Source organism: Eptatretus burgeri, chromosome 2, assembly GCF_056783735.1.
Source record: "Eptatretus burgeri isolate ZD-2024b chromosome 2, Ebu_testis_v1, whole genome shotgun sequence".
Lineage (NCBI taxonomy): Eukaryota > Metazoa > Chordata > Myxini > Myxiniformes > Myxinidae > Eptatretus > Eptatretus burgeri.
This window is the reverse complement of record NC_140962.1, coordinates 42,024,734-42,049,312: the sequence shown is the minus strand read 5'-3', so window position 1 is coordinate 42,049,312 and position 24,579 is coordinate 42,024,734. Positions and strand designations below refer to the sequence as shown.

At 43.7% G+C, this 24,579-nt stretch overlaps 1 long non-coding RNA gene across 5 annotated transcripts; it reads right to left on the bottom strand.

Moving 5' to 3' along the window:
* Positions 1-5,800: 5,800 nt before the first annotated feature.
* On the bottom strand, positions 5,801-19,506 carry LOC147031899 (uncharacterized). 5 transcript variants are annotated; one of them, XR_015054937.1, is made up of 6 exons: positions 18,969-19,506; positions 18,155-18,260; positions 17,941-17,999; positions 17,085-17,189; positions 7,631-7,701; positions 5,801-6,180 (listed from the first exon to the last, which is right to left on the bottom strand). It is a non-coding gene; the product is annotated as an uncharacterized LOC147031899 (long non-coding RNA). The 5 variants fall into 5 exon arrangements; XR_015054935.1 differs by lacking the exon at positions 5,801-6,180 and adding an exon at positions 6,199-6,597 and having other exon boundaries at positions 18,969-19,505; XR_015054938.1 differs by lacking the exon at positions 5,801-6,180 and adding an exon at positions 6,690-6,911.
* Positions 19,507-24,579: the final 5,073 nt, after the last annotated feature.

Sequence of the window (24,579 nt, the reverse complement as noted above, 5' to 3'; positions counted from 1 at the left end):
CACACAGGTGTCGTGTAGCCCGAGACAGCACACCAAACTGTCTTCCTGGATGAAGCCAAACATCCTTCTGCAAAAACGTTTGGCAACCTGCACTGGGAACAAATATTGGTGAGTCCCTATGAGCATCGGAATCACTAACAGCCCTTCTGCCAGTGGTGTGCTCCCTGGCTCCATTAAACTCCTGTTATTGTCCCCTATCATATTTCCCAGTCCTCTTGCCATAACAAACACTATATTCTCTGTCGGTACATGCACAGTCTCCTTGCCTGCAACTCCAGCCACAGCACTCTTTTCAGCAAGCCCACACTTTTGTACCTACAGGAACACTTCTCTCAAATCAGGCCAGAGTTCCTCCAAATTTGAAAACTAGGAAGGGTTTGAAACAGCAAACGGCTTACCTTGGGTATCCTTTAATGGTTGCTTTATGCAACTTCTTCAGCAAGAAGAGCATGGGAGGAGTCGATTTATTTATATAATCCTAGCCACCTGGGTTTAATTGCTTCGTTGAGAGCAAATTGGTTATTCCTTCCATTTGCAGGTGAAAGATGTAGATCGGTCTTCGTTTTTCATATATATATATATATATATTGTTGTGGTTACCAAATTCGCAAACCACCATTCAGGTCCATTCGGTGAGATATCTCGGTAAGTATATGTGTAGTTAGGCCCAAACCCGTTGTCTAGTGGGAATACATGTCATTCATGCGTGCTGCGACTCTTCAGGATAGCCGTTTTTCTTTTACTATCTTTATTTTGGACCAACCGCCATTGTTACCACCACCAACCACAACATCAACCACCCACCGCGGCGCCGCTTCACGTCACACCTCGCAACCGTCGCATCGCCACCGTTCTTGCGCCGCTTGTGGGTACCGGTGTGGACTCGTGCAGGGCGCGCGCCGAACAGCGTGTACAAAACCACGGATTTTCCGCTCCAAAAACGGATCAAAAACGACACACGCCCACTTTTGTTCCGTCCAATCGGTGAGCGAGGGGCGATTTGGCCCCGCCTCCAGACGTTGGAGGGCGGTCGCTATATGCAAATTTATGGATCAAAATGCATTCACGCCCACTTTTTCTCGGGCCAATGGGGAGCGAGGTGAAAGGTCGAAGGCAGGGGGTCAAAGGCGAAGCCACGGGGCTGATATAAGCGACCGCGTTCGTCAGTAGAGTTGAGTTAAGACTTCGCAGTCGGTGGAGTTGGGAAGAGGAAGAATTGGTTGTTGGTCGTCGTCGTTGTCGTGTGCGTTGGAGTCGGAGCGAAGAGGACGGAGCTGTGGAGAGGCGGCGAAGGCAGACGAGGGGGTGCTCGCGTCGTGCCGGGAGCTGCACACCAGGGAGGCCGACGGCGCGACCTGGCCGAGGTGGAGATGCTCGTCGCAGGACTCGAGGCAGAGTAAAAATCCTCCTTACCCCGAGCATCAGCAACCCCCTCCTGTTTCCCCCCCGCGCTGAGATAGTGCGACCAAGGGGGCCCCTTTCCCACCCCCTACCAGACACTGTCCGCGAGGCCCGCGGAGTTGAGGCACCATCGCCGCTCCGCGTCTCATCACCAGACGGGTAGGCCCGACCCGGTCTCGGCCTCAGGCCCGCCTCATCCTTGAGGGTGTTCTTTTTCTTGGTTTTGGGTATGTGTTGTCGGCGCCGTCTGTGAAGTAAAATTGTATAAGTGTTGCCGTGTGCTCGCGTAATCGGTATTAGATCTGCATTGTCGCATTTGCTTTTTGTGTAAAATTGCATTGTGTTTCTTTTCCTTTTCTATGTGCTTTTGGTGGAATTAGATCTGCATTGTCGCATTTGCTTTTGTGTAAAATTGCATTGTGTTTCTTTTCCTTTTCTATGTGCTTTTGGTGGAATTGAATATGTGTGCTTTCCGTTCATCGCGAATAAATGTGCTTTGTGTTGAACTGTTTCCCGCTTCGCTTCGTCATTTCTTTCATTGAATCCTCATCTTGCTTCACGTAAAGGGTTGGTAGTGGGCTGAATACGCCCGATAATTAATCGAACCGTCGAGGTCGACGAATAACACCGCTCGGTTATCCCGATAGTACGGAACGGGTCGCTTAAGTGGCCCGTGTCCGAAGTCGACCTGCGGCGAGGTGCGATCGCCCGGTCTACCCTCCGTGTGGGTACTTAGGTAGGTCGAATTTGGCGAGCAACCCTATCCCACACGGGGGCCGATTGGCTCGATCGCGGTGAGACCGAAAGGTCCACCCGTGACTGGTTCCCGGCGTTAGTCCGAGAGGGTCACGACTGGATTGTCTGTCCGGTGGGCGACGTGCCGCGATTCGAGTTACGTGGCCGTCAGCACGCCGGCGGGCGCGAATCCGCAACAATATATATATATACATATATATATACATATACATATATATATACATATATATATACATATATATATACATATATATATACATATATATATACATATATATATATGCATATACATATATATATATATATATATATATATATACATATATATATATATATACATATATATATATATACATATATATATACATATATATGCATATACATATACATATATATATATATATATATATATATATACATACACATGTTTATGTTTTCATAAACATATATGTTTTCATATATGTTTCGGCGATACAAATCACATCAGCGGTCATCAAATTATTGTCACATTTCATATCAGCTATATGTTAAGCGTGAAGTAACCCATTGATATTTAAGCACATGATCTTTATGTCTTCACGTTCTTCGGAGTCATCATCATACGCGAAAACTTGGTCGGGAAGAAATTTCTTACATAATTTGTGCAAGTTGGTGGGTTTCGATAAGCGGAGCAGCTCCTTCTCAACAGGTTTGGACAGCGTGATCAGGGATGTATCGAATGCTTTCAGATAAAGGTTAGTCAGTCTCTTGACACGCGTTACAGCGACGTAGAACCAACCTGGTTGTACATTGCGAGGTTTACCCTTCGCATCGGTGAAATCAATGATCACTTCATTTTGGGTCATCCCTTGGCTTTTGTGACGAGTGATAGCGGATGCAAGTATAAGAGGAAACTGTCGACGCGTCACATTACCGTTATTACTCTTATCGACCGTGAACATACCATTCCTTCTCACAATCGCATAGCACCTTTTACGCCTTTGTAACCATGTTTTTTACATCCCCGAGCTGTTACGTAAGCTCCGACATTGTCCGCAAAGTTGACCCATATTATTTCTACCTTCTCCTGCTAAGGCGAGTATATTGAACAATAGGAACCCCACTCGACTACATATCCTCGTGCACCGTTGGTGAGCCCCTCTGGTCTATTCACATTCACAGGAAGCATTACAGGACAATCAACCTTCACTTCAAGTTGATAGGGCAAATTGCCAGTCTTCGTATAATTACCGTGTAATTTCTTAGAAGGAATCTTACAGACATCTTTTTCAGGGTGCGTCAAATGAATACTTCAGATGGACCTTTGATCAATTTTAGTTTCTCATAATTTATTTTTTCACGTTTTTCATTGCTGTGAACAATTATTGCTAAATCGCCGGTGTTGTTGGCTTCGTTGTTATATTCGTTTGGACATGGTATAAGCCATTCTTTCAAATGGTCAATATCCAAGTCTGACATCGTATTTGTACCAATTTCATCACACACAGTTGAGAAATCAGGATCTTCTAAAGAACGCATCTTCTCTGTCAACTCGTACTGTTTGAAATATATCTTCCAATTGTGTGGGGTGGTGAAACTCGCCTTTCCCTTCTGGACATATCTCTCATAGATGGCAGAATCTACGACTGGAGGAAGTTGAAGAAAATCTCCACAACATATCACCGGTAAGCCAACAAATGGTTTGTCCTTTTTGAATAGTCGTTGGCATTTTGTATGGATATCATGGAACTTCTTCGCACCGACCATCGATATTTCATCAATGAATACACTTTACTTGATCGTATTTATACGACAATGTTGCGAACGAGGAATATTGTCGAATATTCTCAGTATTTTGGCCAGGTATTTATTCCAAACAGGCCTCTATAGTCTGACCATCAATGATATGAGCAGTTGTGGCCGTGGAAGCCAAAACGAGAACTGAAGGTTTGTCAAGATTATCACGAGATTTCAAAAGAAGAAATTTCGCGACTTCGATCAGTGTATTCAATAGAAAGCTTTTTCCTGTACCAGCTCTCCCAGCTCTGTAAAGATGAAATTGTTCACCTGATTCGAAGCGTTCGATTACATCGTCTGTAATAAGTCTCCGATCTGGATTTAATTTACGAATCATCGCACACACCAGTTGTCTCTCTGGGACATTTATTTCTTCGTTGCCAGAGATTTTCTTTTTGGATAGTTGTAAGAAATGATGTAGATCATCTTTTGATGTAGTCTCATCTTTTGAAGATGGCAAATCTAAATCTGATTTGTCGTCATTTTCACCATCGCAATTATCATTGTTTTCAAAATCATCCATATGTTTCTGAATACGTTCAAGGACATCTCTATTTTTCTCGAACTTGCTGCGAATATTGTCAATATGGACTTCTTTGTCCTTGAAAAGTTCTTCGATGGATTTGTTTGGGTGAGCGTGAATTTCCAGGGTCTCGTTGCGAAATGGGGTAAACAATAATCGTAAACCTCTCATCCTTTCAGTCTCTCTAAATCGATCAATACGATATCGAACGACACACTGCCTACGTCGTTTTCGTATCCGTCCTCGTTTTTGTCCTTCAACCACATGGTTGGGCTGATATGACCGGATTGCCTGTCATCTGGTATAGTTTCCAATTCTTCTACGACTTTATCTGATTTTGATCCGTGGACGTGGTCATAATCCCGAGCGAATTCTGCGAATGTCAGTTTGTTCAAACAGTCCGGACGGTTTACATAGTAATCGTAAATACTATTGAAGAACGGGATATCTTCATCTTCCATGTCAGCAATGTTCGGTCTTAGGAGACCATTCCAGTTTTTAGGTTCATTCACATTGATGAATTTGTTTGTGCGTGTACTAAAACACATCGGATGACCGAACATTCTATATAAACCTTCTGGTCTCGAGAATTCTCCACCGTTGTCTCGAGCTCTTCCTTGTGCCTTCAATTTTTCATGAGGGGCCATGCCATACTTTTTCGCCTCTTCGTCAATTTGTTTCAAGAATCTGCTGAGACCACTTTCACCCTTTGTATGATAGCCAAGTATATAAGCCACACATGCATACTCATCTAGGATAAAAGACATGTCCATATTAGCGTGATGGATACCAAGAATGTGTGAGTTATAATTGTTGGTAAATATATCTTTACACTCTCGTTTGAAAAATACTTCAGATCCACCGCCTTTAGTCCCAACAGACGTACCAATAGCACGGTAATAGTCTTCTTCACTGAGACCAACTGCTTCTAGGAATTGGTCAAATGTAAGTTCGAACGAAGTGTTTCGTTCAGCGGTTTCTTGACCTCGCTTTTCAACGTGGCATTGTCGTATTAGATATTTTCTTATTTTCTGACAATCGGATTTCATTTTGTTCAACTGATTTCCACTTGCTTCTGGCGTTCGCACAATCATAGTTTTCCTCATGGGGAATTTGGGAAATTTGAATCGACAAGCTTCGACAACTAGTTTAGGACCAGATCGTTCATGGTCATATTTACCATGTCCTTCGTTGGGCTTTTCATAATGGATGTTTTCTTGTTGCCTTTTTGCATGTGAATGTATGGTCATGTGTCTGATAGAATTTTACCTTTTCGTGGAGAGTTTCGGATGAATCTGGTAATTGACCGCTCATAAGCACATCAATGAATTAACAACCTTTTTATTTGACTCCTCAGAACCATCGAATCATGGATCTTTGTTACCGTTTTCATCTTCCAACGACAACAACGAATGAACGTGAAGTGCTCCTCTGTTGAAATTCAATTTGGTAGAAGTTTATCAATCAAATTCAATTCAACTCTAAATCTGGTAACTTGATAACTGGTATATTGAGTGACTTAGTAGTGTTACTGATCTGAGGCAGTCACCAGCCCTCGACTGATTTATTTGTTAATGTGTTGTGTAAAATAACTGAGGTTTCACAACCAGGAACCACCACCGATGATTGAATATTCGTTCAGTCGTCTTCCCAAATCAGGACCGTTGTATGTCGATATGATCTGAAGTGATGTTTGTCGCAGTAAAAGTACCTGCATCCATTTTCTGACAGAACGAACTTGATGTGTTTACACGTTAAGTGGACAGTTTTAATAATATCCTTGCTAAATTCACTTTGAAGCACAAGCAAATTTGTATAAATCACAAGTAATGAAAGTTCATCTGCGTTATTGTGACGACTTACGAATTGAAGAAGGTAATAATAATGAAAGTTCGTCTGACGATGACTTATTGATTATAGAGTTTGATTGTTGGGTAATCAACACAGTTCATCATCAGATAAGATAGGCACATTTCATCCTGAGAAAAAGAGTGAAATACGATGTGGATATAAATACGATCATAGCAACAATACGATCGAAGTTACAACAGACAATAGATGGTGGTTATGTAGTTCTAAATGATGAGTAGAGTTTATTTATACACGTTTGTATGTTGTATCTTCAGCTCATTTTTGTATATCTGAAAGTAGAAGAAATGAGGAAGTGTTATTAATAATTTCACGATTAAATAGCAAGTGGTGGTAGGTTTTGGCGAGTCACGGATAAGGGGAGTCGGGGAGCAAGTAATAAGTTATATTGACATAACTGCAAGATAAGACACAATCAGCACTCATTTATGTTCAACAATGTCTGGTACTTTTGCAAGTGTCGCCACCGCAACTGTTAACCAGTAATGTGTTGTTTGGCAGAAAGTCAGTTGAAAGTTGTCTTAGTATCCAGATCATTTCTGGCAGAAATCGACAGGTTTCAGTTTGAATCGCAGTGATTATCAACCTGGAGAATTTCACACTTTCTTTACAGTTGCAATTTCTAACGCTAAGCACAAATAATTAACAACAACAGAATATGTTCAGTCGTTAACCAAGACGTCATTCAACTCAAAAGAAGTCATGCATTAGAATTAGAATAGAATTAGAATGTTATACATTATTAGTACAATTCCATTTTCTTTCAAATCTTCTTCTTATTCTTTCGGCTGCTCCCGTTAGGGGTTGCCACAGCGGATCATCCGTATGATCCGCATCGTGATTTGGCACATGTTTTACACCGGATGCCCTTCCTGACGCAACTCTGGTCGCCTCTTACGACACAGGGATATGGTACACCTATTTTAACAGGGGTATACACCGGCCCAGTATACTGGTACTCATTTCGCCGACCTCGGAAGGATGACAGGCTGAGTCAACCCCCTGGTGTATTAATTCAGTGGCCCAACGGGGCTTGAACTCAGGACCTTTTGGATCCCAAGCCACTGCCCTAACCAATGCGCCAACACCAGACTCAATTCCATTTTCTTTCAAATATGAATCATAATTGTCTTTCTCTGACATCACATTGTATTCCTCATACCATCAATCCATAGTCGAGGACACGGTCATGTCAATAGAGGACAGCGCGACCTGAAAAATGATTTATCAATTCATGAAATGATCAGAATGATATCAGTTTTATGCTTAAGCCATTGAAGTGGAGGCGTCAACATAACATGTTACCCGAGTGTGTAGACCAGTCAAAGACTTCTACGATATACACGTTCCATGTTGAGCGATAAAATCTGGTAAATCTGCAACGATAAAGAGAACAAATAAATCTGCAACGATAAAGAGAACAAATAACTCCGAGGGACACAGGTACAATCGAGATTTCAAATTCAAAGGTCGAAAGACGCCAACATTGAAATAAGATACAAATGAGTGCATAATATATTATGTCAGTAGTCAGTTAGCTGAACAATACCAAAAATACAGTTCGATTCAGACAACTTTTAAATTTTTACCTATAGCACTTTTTTCGGCCATTGCTCGACAATGGTTGTCATGGTGTGTGGTAGAGGTCATGGTGCGAACCTACCACTCGAGTTTCATCATAATCAAACAAGAATTGCGAAATCCTAAATGCAGTCTGCCTTTTTTCAAGACTAGTTTTTCGGCCATTGCTTGGCAATGGTGGTATCCATAACAACGGCTGTTATTGTAGGTGGTATAGATTATGACATGAACCTACCACTCGAGTTTCATCGAAATCGACCAAGAATTGCGAAATCCGAAACGTAGTTCACCTTTTTTATTTTTTTTTACCTTCGAGGGGACGCCACCGGCAAACTGGCGGGAATTGGGAAAAAAAGTAAATGATGAAAGTTGTAGTACTCGAAGAGCACGACTTGCACACCAACTTTCATTCGAAACAGTTGAAACCCCGAGGAGCTCGATGCCCAATTTTTTGATTTTTTTGCCATTTTCTAAGTTTGTGACCTTGTGACCTTGACCTTGGGACGAAAATGAAAAATCAAGCTCCGTGGGGCTATGCAGGTGCCATTGGGCTAACTAAATACCGAAATCCCTGCCAGATTCGACAAACCCCCTCAGAGAAGATGTAAATTGAAATCGGCTACCCCCGAAAAACACGTTTTTTTGGGCGTAGCTACGCCGAAAATGGGCGCACCACGCCCATTCTCAGGAAAACACAACTACATCATGATATAAACCTCCCACCAAAATTTTATCAGGATTGGATCAAAACCCATGGAGCAATGCTCGGGACAGACAGACAGACAGAAAGACAGACACAGACAGACACACACCAATAACGAATATAGTGTTCACTTACTGACTCGTGAACCAATATTGTTGCGGGCCGGGGTCCAGTGGCGAGAACGACCACGAGGTGGGGGAAGTTTAGTCATCTCCCACCAGACTCCTGGAATTGTAGGCCGTCGCTCATGGATAATTCCGTGATGCGGCGGGTCGCGTAACCGACCGTGGACACTAATACCTCAACCGCGTCGCGTAGGGTCTTCCTGCCAGGTGTAATCAGTTTACCTAATTTACCACACGGTTTCGACGACCGGGGAACCACGCCCTCGGTTCGCCTTGCCCGAACCGGATCACTCTACCAATTACGGTAGAGTACCAACTACCAACTCCAGATCGGATGCAGCGGAACAGAACTGCCAAGGACATACCGGCTGGAATCAAAAGATTATCAGGGATAAAGACCCGGCTAAACTCAGATCCGAACCATGCTGGACCAATGAAGGAAATGACAAAAACCAACTGGGAACATTTCTGCAATAATTTATTTAAAATTAGGCGAGGAAAATCATGTGGTTCAGGAACAGGTTCATTGGTGTGTTATGCAGGTGACAGAAGAGAGATGCAGTGTGACAATTTTACAGCAACTTACAAAAGAGGTCACAAAGCAGACTTGTCGCGAGAATAATCGAGGGAAGATTTACAATGATCAAATAACTTTTACAGTTTTTATCCCCCGCTGCGTGGCGGAAGAAGGATATTTATCCCCCGCTGCGTGGCGGAAGGGGGATATTGTTGTCACCCGGGTCGTCCGTCCGTCCGTCCGTCCGGCTGGCTGGGCGTCAACATTTATAGCTGTGAGTGCCATAACTCATAAACTGTTTGCCATATCCATTTTAAATTTGGTTCACACATATACCACTTGAAAAGGAAGAACGCGATTGATTTTGGGCGCGGCCAGATCCAAGATGGCCGACCGGGGCGGCCATCTTGAAAAAAATGTTTTTTGTAATAAATGGAAAACTACTGATCTGATTTCAATTCCTTTTGGTTACTGTGTTCCTCACCCCTGGGGAACTTTTTCCAACATGGTTTCGGCCCGCTCGGACATCCAATATGGCCGCCAGGCAGCCATGTTGTAAAAAATGACAGTATTGTGATTTTGGCTCTAATTTTTTTTAAACTTTTGCTGTATAACTCGAAAGACATGATGACCAAATGTTGTCTTGTTTCCAATTCACCTCCCTCATAATCTGAAATATGTATGAGCTTTTTCAATGGCGGGGGATTCCCAATCTCTGATGGGTATGTTTACTTAATGGACAGGCGCCACACATTCAGGCACACACTCGGACAAAATAAACCCAGTTGAAAGGCAAAGGACTTTTGCAGTCAGGGAGGGAGGGAGCTGAGGTCGCAGTTCTTTTGGAACCTGAACGTTCCGAGGGAAGGGGTGCTCCGTGGTGCGGCACCCGACAAAGGTCGTGCAATTTGGCCCAAAGCCGCACGTGTGCAGACCGTGTCTGCGATGGAGCCCGGGTGGAGAGCGCGGAGTCCAAGGTAGAACGGGGCAGCAGACAGGACCCGAGTGACCCCGGTCAAGGTCGGGTGTACTCGGACCAGCACAACAGATGGGCCCCGAGGCGAGACGTGGGCAGGCACTCCGTGATCACGACCTTTCTTCTTCAACCAAGGGACCAACTCAACCTCTGAACTCAAGATTCCACCACAGAACTCCAGAATTCCAAAGAACTCAACCACTCAACTTATGACCTTCCATTCTTTGCAACCAGCCAACGAACCCAAGGACTTTCTCACTGTACTATAAGGATGGTGTCGTAACTTATAGATCGCCCTGGGCGAGGAAGGGCCTTGGCAAAGCTGACGTCACCATCTTCCCTGATTGGACAGTGCCTTCATGGGGTCCGCCCTTTCTGGGCGGGATTTCGGCTAGGCTGGGAAAGCCTGCCCATCCACACGTATTTCAGGAAGGTGGACGGTGGTACAGCTAAGATTGAATTGGAACGTTTGGGAAAGCCGAAAAGGAAATGCGGACGTGTAGATTCTGCCTCGGAAAAAACGAGCCTCCGGAGACAGATGGACAATGGTGCGCTGTGGCCAGCGAACCGAGGGCTGCAAGCACTATGGTACCGTGGATTGTAATGGAGGGGATATAATGATTTTTTTAATCTTACGAAAAAAAACATTGCAACGCACCCCCTTTGCTTTCCCACTACACACAAGGAGGGGTTCAATCTACACATATACTGAATGGCATAACTAACTTCGGGACAACTGCATGTTTGTATGCATGAGGATCCGAGAGCCGCAACAATATTCTACAACAAAAGAGGAGAGGGTTTTCAAAAAAATATTGGCTTTATACCGATGTTGATAAACTAAGGATGCCTGGTGTTGGCTTAATGGCTCGAGTGGTGGGCTTGGGATCTGAGCGTCCTGAGTTCAAATCCCACTCAGCTGTTGAATTCATACCCGGTGGGGTTGACTGCCTGTCATCCTTCTGAGGTTGGCAAAATGAGTGCCGGCTTGTTGGTATCCTGTGTCGGAGTGGCGACCTGTCCAGGATTGTGTCCAATAGTCAAGGACACCACTTCAGCACCACCAACGCTTTGCACAGACTATGAATGGATTATCCCGAATCCATTCCAATGGGTGGATTATTGGTTTTCAGTGATGAAAAAAAAACAAATGGTTAAAGGAATATCAAGAATATATACTTCATATTCCATGGAAATGGTTCAAGGGTAATATTTGATGCTGAGGATGAGGAAGGAGTTGAAGCTGAAGAAGAGGTGGAGGAAAGAGTTGAAGAAGAGAAGGAGAAGGGAAGAAAAGAGAAAAGGAGAAAGAGAGAGAGAGGAAGAAAAGAGAAATAGAGATAGAGATAGAGATAGAGATAGAGATAGAGATATGAGGAATTTAAGCAAGTTGAGGAAGTTTCGGGTGGAGAGAGAGAAAAGAAAGGAAAGAGAGTACGAACAAATATAAAAATATGGAAACCAGTGAGGTGAGAAAAAGAATGGAAGTATTACACAAAATAAACACTCAATGCACAGTGAAAGGAAGAATTCACAAGTGTATTGAAAATATTAATGTCAAGAATAATGCCTTCAATGTTGTGGAGGAGATTTAAACGTGAAACCGAAGAGGAAGAAGGAAAATATAATGTTGATGATGTTGGTGTTTTGGACTTTGGTTGAAGCTTTGCAATTTTTTTTCCAAAATAAATGGAGAAAATGAAGGAATTTCTAAAGACACTTTATTTTTTTTAAATTAAGATGCAAATGCATATGTTGGAAGCCAAAGAAGTTTTCTCAGAAATAAATACAATGACGGTAATTTATGTTCTCAAGTGTTCAAAGAAAACTGAAACCAAAAATATCTCATGTAAAAAGTAAAAATGAAAGGGTTAAACAAAAGAGGATGTGTTTGATGTGTGACATTAAAGGGTAAATTCATTCGTAAATGTGGAGGAGATACACAAAAGTTTTTGCCAGGGAGAAAATTTACAAAAACTGGAATTTTGGGGGAACTAATCCTTCCAGGATATTCTTTCTGTGGTCCGGGAACAAAGTTAGAAGAAGGAAAGTTTATTCCAAAGGGATTGATTACACATGGTCTGCTCACTGAATTTAACTCAATAATGATAAAGGATACAAATATGATTTAACTGTATCAGATTTAAGGAGTAGATATATGCAGGGGTTGTTCCTTTGAAAAACAAAAGAGGTAAGACTCTGATGTTCGCCTTCAGTGGTATATTTCGGAAAAGTCGAAGAAAACCAAAGAAGTTATGGACTGATGAGGGAAAACAGTGACACAACAAAACATTGATGAATTTTCTTTAAGATGATGGCATTACATGAAACAGCACCTTTAATGAAGGAAAGGCAGTTGTGAATGAGCATTTTAATTCAACTTTGAAAGGGAGACCAGAGAAAAAAATTCACTCAACTCGGTCAATCTCAATTGGAATCTTTAATTCAGAATCTTGGAGATAATTCCAAGAATGAAGTTCATTCTTCCACAAGAAGAAAAACCAAGAGAAACATTCAAACAATGGAATGAACTTTTGAAAATTGTTGATGTTTTGGACACAGTTCCTTGGATGGGTTGAAGCAGCATGTGCAAGGGAGATTGACCTGGTCTGACTTCAAATTGATGATCTGAGATGAGGCTGTTGGAGAAAACGAATGATTTTATGTCAACTGCGATGATTGATTCCATAACCTTGCTGATGACTGGAAGCAAGCTTATTGGTCTACAGTCAAGGGGATCCGTTTTTGATGCAATGATATGATGTGGCTGATTTGCAAGGAGAAACAAGTTGACCGAGGGTAAGTGACAGGGTGAAAAGGGCTGAGAAAGGCAGTGCAAGAGCAGCAGAGGAGGTTTTTAGGAAACGTGAGCTGATGCTGTCAGATCCATCAGGTGGGAGCGGAGGGGAAGCTGGAGCAAGAGGTATTGCCGAGGGTGTGGGGGAGTTAGGGCAGTGAGGAATAGAGTCAATTTCCGGACCAAAACGAAAGTCAACTCGAACAGCATTCTGATGTCACGACGTCGACAGATATGCCTCAGACCACATCATTACATTATTATCTATGCTTGTACAACGTTTGATTTTGAATCCCTTCAGATGTTCTTCACGATCACATTTTTACCTGACATGACCTTTGACCTCTTGACGCAACAATCTTTTCAGTTTTTATGAATCCATCATCATACATACTTGGAGCAAGTTTGACTTGTATCCCATCAGCTGTTCTAAACTTATCACAGTAATGAAAACCTACCACCTTTGACCTTCGACCTCTTGATGTCCCCATCTAATCAGTTCAACTTTGCATCAAACTGAAAACTTACACTAAGTTTGGTCAAAATCCAATCAATGGTTCACAAATTAGCATGGCAGCATAATTTTTACCTCACATGACCTCTGACATTTGACCTTTTGACCCCAAACAGATGGATGGAAGGACGGACAGACAGCCAGATGAACAACCTGAAAACATAATGCCTCCAGCTGCTCAGTAGAGGCATTGAAATTCTGGTTCCTGAACCACTTACATTGTCATAAGAGCTTTAAATACATGCTATTTGATGTCCAGTGAGACCCTTCCGTTTTCGAGCCGACGTGCCCCCTGTGCATTGCAGAGGAGGTGTCACCAAACATCAAGAGAAAGAGGAGCCACACTCAATCTGATGGAGCTCAAGTCAATTAGATTCCGTTTCTTGAACATCGATTGAATTTGACCAATTTTATCAAATTGTCATTTACAGTGCCGACAGAATGTATTTCCAGTACCGACAGAATGTATTTCCAGTACCGACAGCATGTGCAAGGTAGATTGACCTGTATTCACACCCCTTGACTTTTGGTACATTTCGTTGTTTCCAGCCTGAAGTTAAAATGGATAAAATCTAATTTTTTTTTTGTCCGCAATCAACACAAAAATATCACATCATGACAAAGTGAATACTTGTTTTCAGAATTTTTTCGAAATTAATGAAAAATGAAAATTTGAAATGTCTTGCGTCAATAAGTATTCAACACCTGAATCAATACTTTGTCGAAGCACATTTCGCAGTGAATACAGCTTCAAGTCTTCTTGGGTATGTCTGTGTCAGCTTTGCACATCTGGATTTGGGGATTTTCTCCCATTGTTCCATGCAGATTTGCTCAAGCTTCTGTCAAGTTGGATGGGGAGCGTCAGTGTTGGATGGGGGGGGGGGTGTGGTTCCAGACAGTCCCATTGGCGAGACATCGGGAGTGTGAGATTTGTCAGGATCAAAAGACACGTTTCAAGTGTCAGACCAGCTTGTGATGTTATCCAGATCTACAGAGAGTGAAGAAGCTGCTGCTTGCTGATCTGAGGGATGACAGATGGCACGGCAGAGGGTGGAGTCATCAGCAAAGACATTTGACTGTATTTGCCTCCATTAATTGTTTCCTCCTTCACGGTGGGGATGGTGGTAAATGATGAATGAGCTGTGTCCGGTTTTCATCAGATGTAGCACTTTGCATTCAGGCCAAAAAGTTCAACAATCGTTTCAACAGACCACAGAATATTTTGCCTTATTCTTTCAGAGACTTTCACGTGCCTTTATGCAAACTCCAGGAATGCTGTCATGTGCCCTCTTCTCAAGAGTGGCTTCAGTCTGGCCACTCTCACATGAAGCCGAGATTCGTGAAGTGCTGCAGAGACTGTTGTCCTTCTGGCAGGTTCTCCCATCTTAGCCAAGGAACTCCGTTGCTATGTCAGAATCGTCATTCGGTCCTTCATCACCGTCACCCAATTGCTTAGTTTTGTCAGATGGCGAGCTTGAGGAAGAGTCTGGGTAGTTCCATATTCTTTCCATTTCCTCATGATGGAGCTCACTGTACTCTTGGGAACTTTCAACACTCGAGAAATTGTTTGGATAAATTGGATAAATTGCATCTGCCAATCTTCTGCCCAATCGAAACAAGTATCAATACTTTCCTGAATCTGATCACCACCCGCTATGCTATCCTCCTTACCTTTATGTCATCTGCAAATTTGGAAAGCTTACTCTTCACACCATTATCCAAATTGTTGATGTGAATAATGAAGAGTAATGGTCCGAATACTGATCCTTGAAGTGCCGCACAACTTTCTCGCAAGACATCCTCCCACTCACAGCCACTCTTTGCTTCCTATGACTAAGCCAGTTTACAATCCAATTAGCTACCTGACCAGTCACTCCACAAGACCTCACTTTGGCGAAGAACCTCCGATGTGGTACCTTTTCAAATGTCTTCTTCATGTCCAGAGACACCATATCCACTCCCTTTCCCTTATCCACCCAATCAGACACTGCTTCAAAGAACTCCAACAGATTTGTTGGACAGGAACTACCTTTAATTAGTTTGTATTTATTTAAATGGTTCCTCATCTGGTCCTTAATTAATGTCTCCAACACCTTCGCTGGTCCTATCCTGTTCTTTTCCTCTGACATACTTTAAGAAAGCCTTGCTATTATGTTTAATATTCTCAGCCATCTCCTCATTTTGTCTTTTGGCTTGCTGAGTTATTTTCTTAACTTGCTTCTGTTTCCTCTGACAGTGATATAAATCTAACTCCAGTCCTGTTATTTAAAACCTAATAAATGCCTTCGGCTTCTCATTAATAGCATTCCTCATCTCACTGCTCAACCACCCTGGCCTCTTTCTGTTTCTAGTTTCACACCTCATTGGAATGTACTTACTCTGCACTCAACACATTTGGTCCTGAAAGGTTTCCCATTTCTCTGATGCTGATTGTCCTGTTGTTCGAGTCTGCAAATCTACATCACCCAATTCTCTACTCATGCCCTCAAAGTTTGCCTTCCTGAAATCAAACAACTTCCCTCAACGACCCTGAACTCTATGGATGTGAGATGTGAGACTTGAACTGACCAGGGATTTGAGGTGGAGACTTAATTCCTTTGGTACGAGGACTCTTCGGGAAATTCTTGGCTATTGCTGGTCAGACTTTGTGTCCAACAAGTGCTTGCTGAGAGACTAAAATGAGATTTGTTACCCGCATAGTCCATGAGCGTCAGCTGAGGCTGTGTGGACATGTGGCTCATTTTCCTGACGCTGATCCTGCTCACCAGATTCTGCCAGCAAGGGAGCCTCATGAGTGGAGGAGGCCAATGGGCCGACCTCGTGTCTCGTTGTTGCAGCAGGTTGATCCGCATCTCAAGGAGATGGGGATGGGCCAGGCATCTGCCTGGTGGATGGCCAGACGGAGGCCCCTGGAGTTCTGGCGGAAAGTGGACGCAGCGACGCGCTGGTCCGGTGCATGCTCCCATACCTGACTTGACCTGACCTGACATCCTGTGACAGTGCCACATTGAAAGTCACTGAGCTCTTCAGTCCAGCCCATTCTACTGCCAATGTTTGTCTATGGAGATTGCATGGCTGTGTGCTTGATTTTATACACCTGTCAGCAATGGGTGTGGCTAAAATAGCCAAATCCACTAATTTGAAGGGGTGTCCACACACTTTTAGCCTTGTAGTGTCGATACTGTATTTGCATCTTTGAGCCCCTTTTTCAGTTTAAGTGTTCACTTCTTGGGAGAGAAGGACATGTTTAATTTCCAAGCATTCTTTCTGCATTTTGTGGCCTTTTAGAACAACTTGGAGTTTTAATTGTTTGTGATGGTCCTTGTTTTTAATATTTTGTGCAGTTTGTTATTTTCCATCTATAATGCAAAGATGATTCAAAATAAACAATTGTTTGATATTTAAGGCTGGATAGAACCTCAATTCCATACATAATGTGGTAAATCAAGGTTGTGTTTTGTGATGAATATGGAACATTTGATAAACGTCCAGAAAAGTTCAAAACAAGGTCCTTGTCACACTCCCCTCCTTATTCAATCATCCCACCTTGATGTCTGAAACAGAGACTCGAGCTTCTTCAATAACTTGTCCAAGCTCTCAGAAAGCCCTTTCCACTTCACGGGAATCTTCTACTGGAATTGAGGGTCCGGGCTGCGGTGAGAAAAATTCACACAAATTGTCTTCACATCACTATTGCTGTTCCTATCAGGAAACAATGCACTCAAACACACCTGGCACAGTGTCATCTATTACGGAAATGCAAAATTAAAAACGTGAAACAAGCGTGACGTGTCAACAAAAAGAGAAGCAAATGTTCGGCGGTGACTGATAAAATCAGTTTTAAAACAGAGAACTTCAAGAAAGAATAATTTGAAACTCGCCTCCCTGTTACAGTGTTGCTTGGGAGGAAAAGAAAAAAAGTTTAAAGATTTCCACTGTAAAAACAACAACTTCTTTTTTGGCCAGAGAAATCCATTTATTTATTGAAGGAAGGAGGGAGGGGAGAGGGAGTGGGGAGAGGGAAGGGGGAGAGAGGGAGTGGGGAGAGGGAAGAGGGAGGGGAGAGGAAGGGGGAGGAAGGGTGGGAGAGAGGGAGGGGGAGAGGGAAGGGGGAGAGGGAAGGGGGAGAGGGAGTGGGGAGAGGGAAGGGTAGAGGAAGTGGGAGAGAAAGGGGGAGAGGGAGGGGAGAGGGAGGGGAGAGGGAGGGGAGAGGGAGGGGAGAGGGAGGGGGAGAGGGAGGGGGAGAGGGAGGGGGAGAGGGAAGGGGAAAAGGGAGGGGAAAAAGGGAAGGGGGAGAGGGAAGGAATCTGTAATCTGTATTAACACAGAAACTCGACTTGGTTTTGTAATTCAGGAAAGGAAACTTGTCAACAACAATTAATATTAAAAACACTGAACGAACCATTTCGATGTCATGTTGAAAGTGTCGGAAGAGTCGAGGCTGCTATTCATCTGGCTCGCCTGTGTGGAGACAATAAGTGAATAAGTGTGATGACATATTGTGGAAAATCATGGTTTTATTTTGTGATGAAGAAGAACCTTTTCATACTCCTCCAAAGAAACTCGAGTCCAAATAAGGTACTCATCAAATTCCCCTGATTATTCAATCCTCCCACCTTGACGTCTTAAACATCGAGGCTTGAGTCTCTTAAAGAATCTGCGCAGGCGTTGCCAAGTTCCTCTGCGCGTCACCTGAATCTCCTGTGAGGGTTTGGGTGTCTCCTGTTGTGGAAACAACAATCACATGAATTATCTTGAAAAAACGAACACTGTACTCAGCAAAAACGATACAATCACACAGCTCCGGCATTCACATATTACCCTCGAGAGGGTATTGTATTTGGGTCCATTTGTTAGTTTGTCTGTCTGTCTGCACAAAATGTGCTCTTCTGGGCCACAAACACCACCTGGTGATCGCCATTGTTACATACATGTAATCTTTTTCTCTATAAAGTATGATAATTACAATGTGAGCACGTCCTTGAAGTACGTACGATGGGAATGCAAGTCTGTCTTTAAAGGATGTCCGATTAACATTGTGTGTACGTCTCCAAAATACACGTGATTGGAACGTGAATCCACACAATGAAGCAGAAAAGGTCTGTTTTGCCGCTGAATTAACATAATCATACGTCGGGCATGAATACACCATCTATAAACCACACAAACACAAACACACCAACACACAAACACCACACAAAACAAATCTTGGTGAGAGCCTGCAATCTCTGATTGTTCTTTTAACTTCCATTGTAGAAATGCACAACAACAAAAAAACATCAAAACGATCACGAAGAAGAAATGAAAATGTTCTCTTGTTTTTGATCAATTCACTTTGAAATCTTCAGCAGAAAAATCGAAAATGCTTCACAACTTCACATCACAACACAACAAACATTAATTCACCATCATGAGGTACAAGGTTTTTACCTCTTCCTGGACAGGTAATGACACTGATTCTGATTCTGGATTGCCATGTACACAATCACTCCTGAAAATATGTATTGATTTAATGTTCTCATCATTCATTTCCATTCCAGCAACTCCTTCATGGACTCTTTTCTCTTCAACAACAACCTTGGGAGGGAGGGATTCTGAGAGGAGGTCGAATGAGAACAAAAACAAAATTACACGAGTGAGAATTCCTTCACATGTGATATTTTCGAAATCTTAAGGGGCTGTCACACCTTGACGTTTTAGCCAGCATATGGCAAGGTCTCAAAATGTATGGAAAACGCTGGCGTACGGTGAACTATTGATGTTTTTTTTTTAAAGTTTTGGGCGTATAATAATGTGGTGGATGGATGCATAATGTATTCGTAACGTAAACAGAACGTTTTAATCTCATATACATAACTTATACCAACGAATGCTGAGCGTGTTGTCGGCGTTCACAACCTATGCCTGACGATAGTCTAACTTATGCATAGCGCGCGGCAGCGTATCACCGACGATCACGTGGCGTAGGCTATTCATAGGCTGCGGCTCGACGATTCAAACCATAACCGCACTAGACTCCGAAGTGTGAAGCCGCTGTCACACCTTGACGTTTAAGCCAGCGTATGCCGATGAATGAAAAATTTGCCGAACCAAGCTGGCACACGCGGAATACCTTATGGGTAAGTTTTGTATACGTTAAGAGCACACTGAAGCACGCTGGCATACGTCGTAGTTTTCTGGCATACGTCATCAAACGCTGAGTACGTCGAGAAATTTTCAGCATGTTGAAAATTTCTCGACGTATGACACACATTCTGCATATGCTGGCATAAGTTGTTGGCACGCTACGCGATCGTTGACACACGTCGACACACGTTACTTGTACGTTACTCATAAGTCGAAACGCGTCGAGGTAATGGTTAGCGTCAGTGTTCCAGACTCCCTGGTTTTAATTATTATTTTTTTTTCTTCGGTATGACGGTGATGTTGACACTTCGATTTCCAGTGCGGTTATGATTTAAATCGTTGAGTGGCAGCCTATTATTTATATTATATTATAACCGCACCAGAAATCGCAGTGTCAACATCACCATCATCCGAAGAAAATAAAAAATTAAAATAAAAACCAGGGAGTCTGGAACACTGACGCAAACCATTTCCTTGACGTGTTTCGACTTATGAGTAATTTACAAGTAACGTGTGCGGACGTGTGTCAACGATCGCGGAACGTGCCTCAAACACGTTACTCAAAGGTTAGAAATAAGTTTCGGGTATGCGAAACATTACCTCGACGTGTTTCGACTTATCAGCGATCGCGTAACGTGCCTGCAACTTATGGCCAGCGTTATGCGGAATGTGCGAGTCATACGCTGGCATACGTCGAAAAATTTCAAGCTTGGAAGATTTGTCTAACACCTAGGTGTACTACGACGTATGCCAGCGTACAAAGACGTCTGCCAGCAGACTACGACGCATGCCAGCGTCCGACGTATGCCAGCGTGCTCTTAACGTATACAAACTTACCCATAACGTATTCGACGTGTGCCAGCGTTTTAGCCAAATTTTGCATACTTCAGGCATACACTGGCTGAATCGTCAAGGTGTGACAGGGCCTTAAAAATGGTAAAACTCTGCAAAATAAAAATTGAAGTAACGCTGTAAAACTCGAACTTGTTCTGCAACTTATCATAATAAAGCCATGCACAAAGTTTCAGGTCAATATGTTAAAGGGTATGGGGAGTAAAGGCTGAAAAACCACAGGTGGGATGAACAGACGGAGCGCAAACGTGTTGTCCCCTCCGGTGAACGAGCATGGGGGTTTTATTTATTGTCATAAATTCTCATCGTGATGATTGCACACACTCAAGAGATGTGATCACATCATGATCATTGCTGAATTTCTAAATAAGATTTCACTTCAAACACTCAATGTCTCCATAAAGTGGACATTTACAGCGATACCTCCATGACACAGATGAAGAAACAGCATCATGACAATATCTCTGATGTGAGGACAAGGTTCACCAAAGAACTTGTTCCTCATGAATCGATCGACGAGCCACCCGGTGATCATAACTCCAACATCTTATGACCTGATCAGATGTATTAGAAGATATCGATACCATCCCGGCTTTTAACACATATTTCTACAAGTTGATCAATTCTTGTATTGAGAGCCCTGTTAAGTGTAACCGTTGTCGGTACACTCAACAAAAGCAAGTCGGTAGTTCAAGTCCTTTCAAAAAAAAAAAAAAGATTTTCCTTAAAATTTGCTGAATACGTGAATGATGGAAGAAGAAAAAACATAATCAGGGGTAAAATTGGGATCCTCAATGGCAAATTAAACAAATGAGTGATGATGTTCACTCCTTCATGAAGAGAAGGCAAACTATCGCCGGCACCATGGTGAAGTTCCAAATTCCGACCAAAACGACTGCTCAAAAGGTGACGGAAAACCACCAAATATAACCCTTGCTCAAGAAGCTGCTTCGATGACACCGACGCTCTGTGATGAGTGTGGACCATCAGTGAAAGAGGGAGATAGAGAGACAGAGAGATCAAACAATGAAGTTCACAATTGACATCCCATAACATTCAAGGCAACAGAGAGGGTGTGTAGTGAGAAAATAAATCAGGTATTTGCTGAGAGAAAACAAAAATCAGGCAGGAAGTGCGAAGGAGGTAGCATGGAGAAGATGTCAAATGTCAACAATGTGTTCGTGATCGGGTTGAGCAGTGAAGTGAAAAGGAGGAGTCATTGAGAGTGAACAATGAAAAAATAGGGGTCTGTAGATTCCAAATCATGACCTCTCCTCTGCCCTTGGGCTGTGTCATTGTGCTGGATGCTCAATATAAACTGGTGGGAATGGCTCTTTCCTTGGTCTTTTTCCTTGTCGGCCTTACACCTGCAGCTTTCAAATGACTTTCTCCTCTCCGAGCCACACTTTGATCCTGTTTTTTTACCCCCATTACTATCTGGCTTGTGCAATTATGAAAGTCTGTGAGGGTCAGACCAATGAAAGATCTTGGTTGGTCAGAATCCCAGGTGCCTTTAAGGTCTTGCGATGACTCGGGGACATTGTCGTCCATACTGTTTATCAACACCTTTGAGGACACCAAAATTGAAATACATTGACTAGGGTTGGCGTGTAACAGATTGAGAGATAACTGACAGCCTCTGAGTCTTTACAAAGACACCATCGAATCAGAGAACAACAGACCTGTTCAATTAACTCCATAAAGATGTTGGAGATGTTAATTAGGGATGAGATGGCAAAACATTTTGGAAAATTTCAACGATATGCATGCAGTCATTCATCATGGATTAAAGGGAGGTCATGTTAATTTTTAATTCGGGTTCCATGAAGCAGTTTCTGATTGGATAAAAGAGGGGTAATGGATGTGGTATATCTCGATTTTCGGTATTTGGACGGTATTTGTGATCGGTCCAAATAATGGTCCAAATACCAGTGATCGGTATTTGGACCATTATTATTCAACATTTACATCGATGATTTGTACCATGGTGTTAGGTGTTGGATTATTAATTTGCAGATGACATAAAGCTTTGATGTCAGGATGAGAGCAGAGAGGGAGCTGATGAGATTTTAAAAAGTCAAATTGTTTTCACACATTCAGCAAAAGATTGGCAGATTCAGTTTAACCCTTTGAAGCCTGAGCTCCTTGGACTTTTGTCTTCCCCACGCTGGGCTCCCTGGAGAAAAATCTGGCTGTTCAGGCATCTGGAGGTTTGAATCGTGGCTGGTAAAACGGCCGCTCGGGTTCAAAGGGTTAACGTAACAAATGTGAAGGGCTGGGGATGGGTAAGAATCATAAAAGTGTGGATTACATGCGATAAGGTCAGGGTCAGGTATGGGAGCATGTGCCAGAACAGCGCGTCGCTGCGTCCACTTTCCGCCGGTACTCCAGGGGCCTCCGTCTGGCCATCCCCCAGGCAGATGCCAGGCCCATCCCCATCTCCTTGAGATGATGGTCAACCTGCTGCAACCATGAGGCACGTGGTCGGCCCAGTGGCCTCCTCCACTCATGAGACTCCCTCGCTTAGAGAATCTGGTGAGCAGGATCAGCGTCAGGAAAACGAGCCACATGTCCATACAGCCGCAGCTGACGCTCACGGACTATGCAGGTAACAAATCTCATCCGAGTCTCTCTCAGCAACCGCTCGTTGGACACAAAATCCGACCAGCGATAGCCAAGGATTCTCCGAAGAGACCTGGTACCAAAGGAATTAAGTCTCCGTCTCAGATCCTTGGTCAAAGTCCAAGTCTCGCACCAATAGAGCAAGACTGGAAGTACCAAGGACCTGAAGACTCGGACTTTCGTCCTCCCGCACAGGTACCGGCAGCGCCACACCCCATGATCCAGTGAATCCATGACTCCCCAGGCCCGACCCAGACGTCTATTGACCTCCGGCTCACAACCTGCGGAGACATGAATATCACTGCCAAGGTAAGTGAATTTATCCACGACCTCAACATCCTCACCACAAACAGACACAGACAGGACAGCAGCATCCAAGATGTCACCGAAAGCCTGGATCTTAGTTTTGACCCAAGAAATCCGTTATCCCAACGGCTCCGACTCCTCATTCAGCACCTCGAGGGCCCCCAAGAGGATGTCTAAAGTCTCCGCAAAGATGACTGCATCATCTGCAAAATCAAGGTCCGAGATCTTGACATTGCCAAACGATGCACCGCAACTTGATCTCTCCGACATCCTCCCAAAAATCCAGTCCATACAAGTGCTGAAAAGTGTGGGGGCAAGTCCACATCCCTGACGGACTCCAGCAACAACTGGAAATAAGTCAGAGATGGTGCCACCACACTTCACAGCACTCTCAGTACCAGAGTAGAGTTCAGACATCAGATCGATCAGTTTCGGTGGCACCCCACGAAGACCAAGAATCCTCCAGAGGGCATCCCGATTCACTGAATCGAACGCTTTACAGAGATCAACATAGGCTGCAAGCAGCCCCTGCCGAAACTCTCGTCTGCGTTCGGTGATGACACGAAGTGCAAGGATACGGTCAATCGTTGACCTCTTTGATGTAAAGCCTGACTGCTCTGGACGCTGGTGCTCAAGCAGATGGTGGCGAACCCTATCAAGAATTATCCGAGCAAAGACCTTGCCCGGCACTGAGAGCAGCGTCACCCCTCGGTAGTTGTTGCAGTCTTGGCGATCACCCTTCCCTTTCCAGAGAGGGACAACAAGGCCCCTCTTCCAGTCAGTTGGGATGATGCCTGTGTTCCAGGCAGAGCACAAAACTGCATGCAACGACACGAGTGCAGCATTTCCACCAGCCTTGAGAAGTTCAGCATGGATGCCACAGATCCCTGGAGCTTTGCCCCGTTTCAACTGGTTCACCGCAGCCCGTGTTTCCACAAGCGATGGTGGACCACAGTTGATTCGAGGGTCAGCAACAGGGATTGTAACACCCTTGACGTCCAACTCGACAGCTGGGGGATCAGCCTGGTACAACCGCTCAAAGTAACCGGCCCAGCGGGCCTTCACTTCAGACTCCTCTGTCAAGAGCCTACCACTCTCTGCTCGAACTGCAGTGCTCCGAGGGATGGGCTTGGAT